Here is a 10,394-nt window from a genome sequence, read left to right on the forward strand (position 1 = left end):
CTGCTCACCACGCATGAGGCTGACCTTTATGGCTTACATTGGATTCAATGAATGCTGGTGAGCAGCAGAATATCAGCAGGAGAAAGAGAAGAGAGGGAGCTCAGGGTGTTTTTTTCTGCCAGCTCTGACTTGCCATGCCACCTAGCGTTGGCACCTACCACTTCCCCAGCTCTCTCTGTGTCAGGATCCTGCATACTTAGGGGTGGCAATTGGGCTGTTGATGTTTTCCCCGGGCACAATTTTTTTTTTTTTTTTGAGACGGGGTCTCTCTCTGAAGCCAGACTGGAGTGCAGTGGCGCAATCTCGGCTCACTGCAACCTCCGCCTCCTGGGTTCAAGCAATTCTCCTGCCTCAGCCTCCCGAGTAGCTGGGACTACAGGCGAGTGCCACCATGCCCAGCTAATTTTTGTACTTTTAGCAGAGACGGGGTTTCACCATGTTGGCTAGAATGGTCTCGATCTCTTGACCTCATGATCCGCCTCGGCCTCCCAAAGTGCTGGGATTACAGGTGTGAGCCACCGCACCCAGCCTCCCTGTGCACAATGTCTAGTGGTTTATCTATCTGTGTGCCTTTATTTATTTTTATTTTTGGTATTTTTTTAGACAGGGTCTCACTCTATCACCCAGCTTGGAATGCAGTGGTGTGATCATGGCTCATTGCAGGCTCCAATTTCCTGGGCTCAGGTGATCCTCCTGCCTCAGCCTCTCAAGTAGTTAGGACCACAGGCATGCACCACCCTACCTGACTAATTTTTTATTTTTATTTTTAGAGATGGGGTCTCACTGTGTCGCCCAGGCTGGTCTCAAACTACCAGGCTCAAGGGATCCTCCCATCTCAGCCTCCCAAAGTGCTAGGATAGCAAGCATGAGTCACTTCACCTGGCCTCTGAATACCTTTATATGCTATGCCTACATCTTTGTAAACAGCCTTTATTAATGTTTCTTGAATTGTTCTAATGTGAGTGTGCTATCGGTTTTTGACTAGGACTCTCACTGATACCTTTGTCATCATCATCATCATCATCATGGCCATCAACATGACCTCCACCACATGTTTTCGAGCTTGAGCTCGGTGGCTGTTCCTCCCAGTTACACCTGCTGTGCCTGCCGTTTGGACAATTCTCATAGTTTGTTGGGGCAGGGCTGGTTGAGCTGAGCCCTGTGGGTGGGGGAGAAGGGAATGTCCTAGGCCTGAAAATGAGGAAGCTAGGATGGCCACAGGATGGCTCTGCTAGGGGCTTATTTTGAGGTAGCTCTTGGGGGCCTGTCACCCACCCTCAGCCACTATCTCCCGCAAGGCTCCCAGGACATGCAGTCTGGGGGAGTGAGGGTGACTCAACACATACCTTTCCACCAAGCTCTCCTTCCCTGCCTGGCTGCTCTGGCCCACAGCACTGGAGCTGGGCTATCAGAAGCTCACATCTTCCTGCTGGAGGGGCTGGAGTGGGCTCAGAGGCTTTAGATGGCCATGGATCAGGGAGCAGCTGGCCAGCCTCCAGTTCTCTCCAGGACAGAGCAGTCCCCATGACCTGTGTCCTGACAGGGACAGGGAGGGCAGGCAGGGCCACTTAGAGGTGGCACCCAACAAGTTCTCTTTCCTTAGTCGCTGCATTTAACCTGGGATTCACTCATTCATTCCACCAAGATTTACTGAATGCCTACTCTGTGCTAGATACTGAGGATACAGCAACAAACAAAAGAGATAAAATCCTTGTCTTGGGGGAGCTTCTGTTCTAGTGGAGGTGAGATGAACAATAACCCAAATCACTAGAGTATTTTGTGTCTTAGAAGGTGACCATGCTGGCCAGGTGGCTCACACCTGTAATCCCAACACTTTGGGAGACTGAGGCAGGCGGATCACCTGAAGTCAGGAGTTTGAGAACAGCCTGGCCATCATGGCGAAACCCCATCTCTACTAAAAATACAAAAATTAGCTGGGCATGATGGTGGGTGCCTGTAATCCCAGCTACTAGGGAGGCTGAGGCAGGAGAATCCTTTAACCTGGGAGGCGGAGGTTACAGTGAGCCAAGATGGCGCCACTGCACTCCAACCTCGAGGATGGAGCAAGACTAAAAAATATATATATAAATATATATATATATATAGAAGGTGCCCATGCTTGCTAAGGAGGAAAATGAAGCCGAGAGAAGGGAGGGGCTGCTGGGAGTTGGGTTTTTAGCAGGAAAGAGCTCACTACTGAGGTGATGTTGGAACAAAGACTTAAAAGATATTTGTAAGGGAACAGGCCAGGCTCGGTGGCTCATGCCTGTAATCCCAGCACTTTGGAATCCCACTGCAGCTTCAAACCCTGGGCTTATGCCATTCTCCCACCTCAGCCTCCCTAGCAGCTGGGACTACAGGTAGGTGCCACCACGTCTGGCTAATTTCTGGGTTTTTTTTGTTTTTTTTTGTTTTTTGGGTAGGGGCTGGTAGAGATAGGGCCTCACTATATGGCTGAGGCTGGTCTCAAACTCCTGGCCTCAAATGATCCTCCCACCTCAGCCTCCCACATTGTTGGGATTACAGGTGTGAGCCATCGTGCTGGCCTCAAGCAATGATCTTAAAGTTGGTTGCAAGGAAAATGCCTTCCCTGCATTTGTTTCCCAGGGCTGCTATAACAAATGGCCACCAACTCAGCAGCTTCAAACAACAGAAAAGCATCTTCCATCATTCGGGAAGCCAGAAATCCAAAATCAAGATGCTGTCCAGGCCAAGCTGCTTCTGGGACTATACGGGAGATCTTTCCTGGCCTCTCCAGCTCCTGACGCTCCTCAGCTCGTCCATGCACCACTCCCATCTCTGACTCTGTTCTCACATGACCTTCTCTGCATCTCTGTGTCTCAAGTGTCTCTCTCCCTTTCTTTTATAAGGACCCCTGTCATTGGGCTTAGGACCCACCGTATATCCAGGATGATCTCTTCTCGAGATCTTTAATTTCATGACATCTGCAATGGCTTTTTATTCCAAATAAGGTCACACTCACAAGTTCCAAGAGCTGGGAAATAAATACACCTTTTTGGAGGCCACTGTTCAGTACATTCTTCAGTGCCTTGTCTGTTTCCCCCTCTGGGATGGAAGCTGCACAGGACATGAGCCATTTTGTACTTGGAATGGCTGGTGCAGGACTGGACACATGGAAGGAGCCTCACCAAAGGTGTGTTGCCTGAGCAATGTTTACTACATTTACATATTTTGTGCTTACATGTTTTAATCCATATTTTTAAAATCCATGTACAGGTTTTTTGGTTTTGTGCTTTTTGAGACAGGGTCTTGCTCTGTCACCCAGGCTGGAGTCCAGTGGCATGATCACAGCTCACTGCAGCCTTGACCTCCTGCACTCAAGTGATCCTCCCTGCTCAGGCTCCCAAGTAGCTGGGACTACAGGCATGCACCACCATGTCTGGCTAATTTTGGGGGGGATTTTTTTTGTTTGTTTGTTTCTTTCTTTTTTTTTTTTTGTAGAGACGGGATTTCATCATGTTGCCTAGGTTGGTCTCGAACTCCTGAGTTCAAGTGATCCTCCCACCTTTACCTCCCAAAGGGTTGGGATTACCGGTGTGAGCCCCCATGCCTGGCCTGTATTGAGTCCTTTAAGCCTCCCTTGCCCTGTTGACCCTGCTTATGACCTATAGTGGCAGTGGGAGGTCTGCTGGTATTTGGTCTTTTTCCTACCTGCAGATTATTTGAAGTTTTTTGGGTTCTGTCTCCTAGTAATGTTGAAGGAGTGAGTCATGGCATCATTTGCATTCTCTGTTGAGTTTTTACATTTAGGTGAGGACGTGTGCAAAGATTTGAACTCAGATGGGTGCCATTAACCTTGCTAGTACACTTTAGATGTATTTACTCAGCCTTAGCAACAGCCCTAGGATAAATTATTATCCCCATTAGATGGATGAATATCCTTGATAGATAGTGGTTGCCTTTCATGCTAGGAATCTTTAGTTGCCCCTGCAGACCCCTCTCCATCCTTCCCCCCCGCCGTTTAGCACTCGTGAGGCTGCCTTTTACAGCTTACATTGGATTCAAAAATTGTTGGGGGGGGGGGCAGCAAAATATCAGCAGGAGAAAGAGAAGAGAGGAAGCTCAGGGTGTTTGTTTCTGCCACACTGTAGTCCCTGAGGAGGGCCACACAGCACACGTCCCAGCCGGGCATCGTTAACTTAAACTATGGTGTGAACACGGCCGCCTCTCACTCATGGGTCGCTGTGAACAGCAAACACACGGCACCTTGGATCCTGCAGACATGCTGGCGGTGGAGAAAGGGAGGGAGCCAGTCACGCCTGCAGGTCACTCTCATGAATGGCGTAGAGTGGGGGCCACACGTGAGGACAGGAAGCATGAATGGCCTTCCCAGAACATCCACATGAGGGTTATTAATAGAGCCATCCCAGGAGAGGACGCACTGTGCTTGGGAGGGTCAACCAAGGAGCAGAGCCGGCTGGACCGGAAGAAGTCCTGTGACAGGTGGGAAGTGAGGGAGGCGCTGGCAGGCCACCAAAGGCCCTCTGGCTGCCTCCCCTCCCCGACCTTACTCCCCAGTGAAGGTGGCCACTGCCGCTCGGGCTCGGCGTTTTAGGCCCTCCGAGGCTGGTTGCATCCTCCTGGATGTGCTCAGTGACCCAGGAGCCATGTCCCCCCATTTAAAGGGCTGTGTGGAGCCTCATGAGGGGCCGGGAACTTGGGCAGGGCATGACTGGGAAATCAGACAGGGCCATTGTGAGTTGAATCATGTCCCCAGAATTCATGTCCACCCAGAGCCTCAGTGTGTGACCTTGTTTGGAAAGAGGATCTGTGCAGATGTCATTTGTTAGGATGAGATCATACTGGATTAGGGTAGGTCCTGGTCCAATACGGCTGATGTCCTTGTAAGAAGAGGAGAGACGCAGACGCAGACAGGCAGCAGGGAGGCCGAGTAAAAGCCGAGGCAGAGGCTGCAGTGGTGCATGTACAAGCCAAGCAACACCCCCGATTCCCAGCAACCCTGGAGGCTGGGAGAGGCAAGGACGGCCCCTCCCTGGAGCCCTTAGAGAAAGCATGGCCAGGTCCCCACTGTGGTCTCAGCCTTTTGGACTCTGGAACTGTAAGGAGACCATTTCTGTTGCTTGAAGCCACCCACTTTGTGGTGCTTTGTTAGGACAGCCACAGTAAACGAACCCAGGCATCTTGTATTTGCAAAGGGTATTTGCTGTGGGCCTCACTGCGTAGGACGCGTAGTTCTGCTTCAGGTCTTTGAGAGACTTGGCCTCTCCTGGGGCAGCCCCGTGCAGCGGTGATGCAGAGGTCAGGGCCTGCATTCAGCCTGCCTGGGTTCGAATGTCAGTCTGGCCTCCTCCTAGCAGCGGCAGATTGAATCTCCAAAGATAGCCACGCGCTCCCCCCGCTCGGTGCTCCTACCATGGGACACCGACACCCCTCCCATTGGAAGCAGAGTCCACGTTCCCTCCTCTTGAATCCAGACGGGCCTGGGCCTGTGGCAGAAGTGACGCTCTGTGACTTCTCGGACTAGGTTATAGCAGTGAAGTAGCTTCCACTTTCCCCACCAGAGCACTTGCCTGGGAGCCCTGGGGCAACCATGGTGTGAGGAAGCCCAAAGCCACCCGCTGGAGAAGCCCTGAGACTCTACAAAGAGAGAGAAATGCCTGGCCAGCCCCCTCCTGTTCTGACTCCAGCCACTGTCTGACTGCAGTGGCATGAAAGACCCTGAGACAGAGCCACACAAAATCCCAGATTCTGGCCAGGTGCGGCAGCTCACGCCTGTAATCCCAGCATTTTGGGAGGCCAAGGTGGGCAGATCACTTGAGATCAGGAATTTGAGACCAGCGTGGCCAACATGGCAAAACGCTGTCTCTACTAAAAATACAAAAAATTAGCCGGGTGGTGTGGCACACACCTGTATTCTCAGCTACCGGGGAGGCTGAGGCAGGAGAATTGCTAGAACCCGGGGAGGCAGAGGTTGCAGTGACCCAAGATCGCACCACTGCACTCCAGCCTGGGTGATAGAGCAAAACTCCGTCTTAAAAAAAAAATCCCAAATTCCTGACCCATGGAAATCATGAGCGGGAATAAAGTGACTGTTGTTTTAAGCCACCAAGTAATTTGGGGCTAATTTGTTACATAGCAACTGATAGTGAATACAGGGGGGTACTATGATTTCTGTTGTATAAATGAGGAAAGTGAGGCATCCATTCATCCATTCAACTATTTAGTGAGTGCTTGCTGTATGCCAAGCACTGTCTGAGCATTGGGACTGCAGCAGAAACAAGGAATACAGGACCCCTCATTCATGGAGCACGGGATACAGACAGGCTTAGTAATGGTTGAACTTTAATCTAATCTAATCTAATCTAATCTCTACTTTTGTGATCCTAACACCCAGGGCTTTCTCACCCTACAAAGAAAGTCCTCAGAGGCTGAATTCTTGTCTCTCACCCCAGCTTCTTCCTCCAGTGCAGGTGAGAGAGAGAACCGAACCCTTCCCATTGGAAGTTCAGCTCCATTCCCGGGGCGAAGAAGACACACAGTGTTTTCCGCCCCACGTTGCCCTCATTGTTGGGGTTTAGTGTCGGGCACTTGGGCTCCCAGAGGAAGCTTTGAGGAGGGAGGAGAGTGGCGGGAATGCCCCAGGGTGTGAGCACTTGGGGAACAAAAGCCGACCAAGAGCTTCTGCTTCCCACCCCAGCACCTACCGTGCTTATCTTAATGGGGTCACTTTTCTAGCATGACGTGAAGTAGCTTCAGATAGAACTTCAACCCTTATAGAGATCATTTAAAAATGCCATTCGGGCTGGACATGGTAGCTCACGCCCGTGTTGCCAGCACTTTGGGAGGCCAAGGCAGGTAGATCACTTGAGGTCAGGAGTTCAAGAGCAGCCGGGCCAACATGATGAAACCCCATCTCTACTAAAACTACAAAAATTAGCCAGGTGTGGTGGCACACGCCTGTAGTCCCAGCTACTCGGGAGGCTGAGGCAGGAGAATGCCTTGAACCCAGGAGGCAGAGGTTGCAGTGAGCCAAGATCGCACCACTGCACTCCAGCCTGGGCGACAGAGCAAAACTCTGTCTCAAATACACACACACACACACACACACACACACACATATACACACATACACACACACACACACATATATTTTATATATATTATATATATACATAATTTGTTCATCATAAGTGACAGATGACTCCTGTTCTTGGGAGTCCATCAGTCTGTTTTTTTGTCTCTGACTCTGGGGTGAGAGTCATACCCAAGCCATTTCTTCAAGAACCACGCAACTCCCTGCTTGACTTAGATCCCAGTTCCAGCAGAGCTGTCTGCTGTGCTCTGAGAGTGAGCAGTTCCTTCTGTCTGGGTGAGTTTTTAAGTTTCATGCCCGCAGGCTGGTCCCTGTCACCAAGACAGGTCAGCTGTTCTCAGCCTCCAAAACAAACAAGAATGAAGAGGACTACTTATTTATTTATTTATTTATTTATTTCAGAGACAGCGTTTTGTTCTGTCACCCAGGCTGGAGGGCAGTGGCATGATCACAGCTCACTGCAGCCTCAAACTCCTGGGCTCAAGTGATCCTCCCACCTCAGCCTCCTGAGTAGCCAGGACTACAGGCGTGCAGCACCACAGCCAGATAACTTTTTAATTTTTTTGTAAAGATGGAGGTCTCCCTATGTTGCCCAGGCTGGTCTTGAACTCCTGGGCTCAAGGGATCCTCCTGCCTCAGCCTCCCAATGTGCTGGGATAACAGGTATAAGCCACTGCGCCCAGCCAAAGGGAGCTTTAAAAATCATCCAGAGCAGGCTGGGCGCGGTGGCTCAAGCCTGTAATCCCAGCACTTTGGGAGGCCGAGACGGGCGGATCACGAGGTCAGGAGATCGAGACCATCCTGGCTAGCACGGTGAAACCCCGTCTCTACTAAAAAATACAAAAAACTAGCCGGGCGAGGTGGCGGGCGCCTGTAGTCCCAGCTACTCGGGAGGCTGAGGCAGGGGAATGACGTAAACCCAGGAGGCGGAGCTTGCAGTGAGCTGAGATCCGGCCACTGCACTCCCGCCTGGGCGACAGAGCGAGACTCCGTCTCAAAAAAAATAATAAAAAATAAAAAATCATCCAGAGCAACTTCCACAGGCAGCTGCATAAGCTGCGGGACCCACCGGACGTCAGAGCCACCTTGGCGTTCACTCTGGGCTCTGTCCATACACTCGGCTGGCCACCCCAAGTCACCAAGGACAAGGGTCCTTCCCTCAGAACCCTGTCCCGCAACCTGTTCAAGAATGCCAAGATGACCATCGGGTGCCAGCATGTCACTCACAAGACGTACAACCCCCCAGGCTGGGAGCACCAGGGCCAGCCGCCCCCTGAGGACCGGGGGACGAGATCTCAGTGTCAGAGGAGCTGGAACCCAGCATGCTGACCCCGTCCTCAGTTCTGAAACCCTCAGACCTCATGACCGTCAGCATCCTGGTGGAAGAGGCTTGCTGCCGCGACTACCAGCACCTCGGGCTGGCACCCTGAGCAGCAGCCTGAGCTGGGCCAAAGCCCTTTCGCATTTCTCTGGTCAATGTTGACCACCATCTGCCACAGCTACCCGGGGCTGCTGGTCATGCCCCAGGGTGTCCAGGACAACGCCCTGCAGTGGGTGTCCCGCTGCTACCGCCAGAACCGCTTCCCCATGGTCTGCTGGTGCAGTGGGCGGTCCAAGGCAGTGCTGCTGCACTCTGGGGGCCTGCAGGGCAGAGGTGTCCTCGGCCTCTTCAAGACCCAGAACGCACCTTTTCCAGGCCAGCCCCAGGTGGACTCAAGCAGCCTGGAGCAGGAGAAGCACCTGCAAGCTCTGATCAGTTCCATGCCCCGCTATGCCAACGCATCGGGATGCAACGTGCTTAGCGGCTTCTCCTCAGCCCACATGGGCAGTCACGTTCCCAGCCCCAGAGTCAGGGTCATCACAGTGTCCAACCCCATGGAGACTTTGCCCTCCAGACACTGCACCCCGAAGTAAGTGGGGCAGTGTCCAGACCAGTGGGCGCAGCAGTGGGCTTGGCGCCGATATGAGCTCCTGGCTAGCTGGCAGAGATGCACTGGCCCCACCCCAGGCAACAGGGCCCCCTCGCCCACCCGGGCTTCCTGTGGCTGCAGTGAGCAGCCCTCTGCATCCTCGGGAACAAAGCCCAGCTCAAGGGTGTGCAGCCAGACCCCCTGCGGCAGTGGGAGCTGGTGCCTGTTGAGGTATTCGAGGCACAGCAGGTGAAGGCCAACTTCAAGAAGCTGCTGAAGGCATGTGTCCTGGGCTGCCCTGCTAATAAGCCCAGCCCAGACTCCTCCCTGCACTCACTGGAGGACTCGGAGCAGCTGACCCCAATCCGCAAGCTGCTGCAGGTGTCAGTGCTAGTGGTAGAGGTCCTGGATTCAGACTCCTCCGTGCTGGTAGGCGTAGAGGATGGCTGGGACATAACCACCCAGGTGGTATCCTTGGTACAGCTGCTCTCAGACCCCTTCTACTGCACGCTGGAGGGCTTCCGCCTGCTGGTGGAGAAGGAGTAGTTGTCCTTAGGTCATCACTTCAGCCACTGCGGGGCCCACACCCTGACTGGGCAGAGCAGCAGCTTCACACCCACCTTCCTGCAGTTCCTGGACTGCGTAATACCAGGCCCATCTGCAGTTTCCCCTAGAGTTTGAGTTCAGCCAGTTCTACCGTAGTTTTCTCGGCTGCCACCATATGTCCCGCCGTTCTGGACCTTCCTGCTTGACTCTGACACTGAGCGCATTGAACTGGGGATGCTATACGAGGAGAAGGGGGAATGCAGGGGCCAGCTGCTGCGCAGGTCTTTGTGGGACAAAGCCTTCTTTGACGTGAAGACAACACTTTGCGTTTACAACTTCTGTACCCAGGATAGGCCCTCGGCCCAGCAGTGGGTGGACCGGATCCAGAGCTGCCTGTCGGACGCCTGAGCCTCCCGGCCCTGCCCAGCTGCTCTGATTCTAGTTGTTACTGACCACTAGGGGCGGGCAGGGCCGCCTCAGCCATCTTTACTGCCCCAGCCCTTGACAATATTGAGGCCCCGAGCCCCCAGCACATGGTGCATACAGACCCCGTCCCTGCCCCACCCCGCCCCGCCCAGCTGGCCCTAACTTATTTTGGGGTCACAGCTGAGCACTGTCCCTGGAGGTGGCCAAGGTACAGCCCACAATGGGCCTGTCAATAGTCCAGCCCGGTCAGCGTGTGCTGGTCCAGCCAGCCAGCTGCTGGCAAGTTGTTTCTGGAACCAGAGTCTATATAAACAGAGCGCTAACGCCAAATAAATCAACAAATGAATAAATCATCCGGAGCAAGACAAATCATCCAGAAATCACCTCCAGGGAAGTGAAGCACTTACTCCAGGATATTGGACCCTGCAACCTGGTCC

At 53.0% G+C, this 10,394-nt stretch overlaps 1 pseudogene; it reads left to right on the plus strand.

Moving 5' to 3' along the window:
- The first annotated feature begins 4,195 nt into the window (after window positions 1–4,195).
- On the plus strand, window positions 4,196–9,939 carry LOC101023428 (annotated as a pseudogene).
- Window positions 9,940–10,394: the final 455 nt, after the last annotated feature.

The sequence above is a fragment of the Papio anubis genome, chromosome 1 (genome assembly GCF_008728515.1).
Source record: "Papio anubis isolate 15944 chromosome 1, Panubis1.0, whole genome shotgun sequence".
NCBI classification, from domain to species: Eukaryota; Metazoa; Chordata; class Mammalia; order Primates; family Cercopithecidae; genus Papio; species Papio anubis.